Here is a 2368-nt window from a genome sequence, read left to right as displayed (position 1 = left end):
AGTTATAACTGAAAAGACAAACCAAAAAAAACCAAACCGAAAAGAGAAAAACCGAACCGAACCAATTTTTTTTTGGTTCGGATTGGGTTATACTTTTTCAAACTGAAAACTGAAAAATCCAAACCGAATAACACAAAACCGAACCGAAAAACCGAATGCACACCCCTACATCAAGTCTACACTCCCGACAAGCTTTAAAGTCGGGTACATTTGTAGACATTGAAAATTTATAAAACTTTGCAAGACGTGTCCAATTCTAGTTGGGACTCTACAAGATGTATTAAATTTTAGTTAGGATTCTTGGAGGATACTCTATCTTAAACCCTTAAAGAGAAATCTTGAACATTCCGTCAAATCTTCATATATTCATAAAGAGATCAAAATATATCGGACCCTTCTTCATAATCAAATACTTCAAGAAGATCCACAAATCCTATCATGGAGAAATCTCAAGAGAGAGAAGAATCAAGAGAGGAACAAAATTGTACCCATAATATTATTTTATCAATAATATTCTTGTTTCTTCAAATTTTATTTACGGAAAAGGGTCAAAATTACCCCTAAACTATGTGAAATAGATCACTTATACCCTCCATTACATTTTGGGATCAAAAATACCCCCGCCGTTATCCTAGGAGACCACAAATACCCTCAAGAGTTAACACCCCAAATTATTAGTGATGTGGCAAGCCACATGGGACTAATCTCTCCACCTAAGCATTGCCAACTAAGATTCACTACAAAAGAATTTCACCTTTAGCGGCGACAATAGTCGCCACAAAAGCCGAGAAATCGTCACTAAAAGTTTTTAACCTTAAATTCTAATTTTGTGTTTTTTTCTTCATTGTTTTTAAAAAACCAAAAATGATATCGATTAAGTAGGAGTTTTAAGACACTGTATATTTTATTTTTATGTCATATGTAAATGTATAATATTTGTTGCAAACAATTGTGGCGACAATGTAAATGTATAATATTTGTTGCTAACAATTGTATTGTTAAATCTATGTTAGATTGCTATCAAAAAGTTTTGTTTTATGTGAAAATATTTGGTATGATTATGTTATTATTATTTTTATCTCATTTTTTTTATTGATGATCATGGTGTCCAACTTTCATACATCTTGACTAATTTCATGTGATACTTATCACTTTTCACTAGCAACATGCATGTATCAAATAACTATATCCACCAAGGCTAGGTCAGATAGAAAGAATCAATACTATTCTTTTCTCATTTTGTCTTTACTTATTATTTAGTAATCTTATTTTATCTTTTTACCTTTTTAAATTTTATTTTATAGTATCTACCTCATACCCAACTTTTCTTTTAGATTTATCCTACAAATTGCTTATGTGTGACATCATGTAATAATCGAAAATGATATAATCTTCCAAACACTATTCATTAAATAAAGAACAACATAAAATGATATATTATGAAGCAATATTTCCAACCATCTGAACAAAGTGTTAAGAAATATTAATTATGAGGGGTTTTAATTATTTTATCCTTAGTTGGTATTTGAAAAATCATAACATCATATCATAATTAAACTGTTTGTAATTTTCGAAAACAATTATTACCAAGAATATGATGGGGGAAATTAACTTTTTCTTATATAGTTAAGTAAATAATACGAAAATAAAATGTATAACATGCTATATAACATAACAAGTTCAAATATGGAGTAGCACTACTTAGTTGTGTAAAAAAAAATTAACATTTTCAATTTGTGTTAATTAAGTTAAGTCATGGGTATAATATATGTGCGCCTGTATTGAAATGTGTTAAGGGGGTTCGTTTGATATGCGAAATGAGATAACCAATAACAAAATAAGTAGGATGGGATAATTAATTCTTGTTCATGATTTCATGCAGTGTTTGCGTTGATACTTGATATTGCTCATGAAATTTCTGTGAGAAAAGTACACTTTATGGGTTATTATAACTTTTGTTCAACAAAATTCAATGTAATAAATATCAGATTCTCTTCCAATATTGTCTTTCTCAATTTTCATTAGTGGAATTCGTCTAAACTTTCATTAATACAAGATGTTTCTTTTTCTTAATATTTATAGTTCAAAAGACGTGTTTCATTCGGAAAAATGAATTAGACTTTATACACTATTCTATTTGATAATGTTAAATAATGTAATTTTTTCGATTGATATCCATGTCGATTTTTTGTTAAAGACAAATTTCTTTGCATTATCTTTCTGATAGTTACGATAGAGGAGTGTTTTTGGTATTTAGATTAATCTATTGATTCCATATTTAAAAATGAATTTCAGTCTTCTTTTGTTATAACATTTTGGATTAACATTACATTCTAATCTTCCGGTGAAGTTCAACACCCCCACCCCC

This window comes from Solanum tuberosum, unplaced genomic scaffold (genome assembly GCF_000226075.1).
Source record: "Solanum tuberosum cultivar DM 1-3 516 R44 unplaced genomic scaffold, SolTub_3.0 scf00309, whole genome shotgun sequence".
Taxonomy (NCBI): Eukaryota; Viridiplantae; Streptophyta; class Magnoliopsida; order Solanales; family Solanaceae; genus Solanum; species Solanum tuberosum.
The sequence above is the reverse complement of the archived record's forward strand: the minus strand, read 5'-3'. Positions refer to the sequence as shown.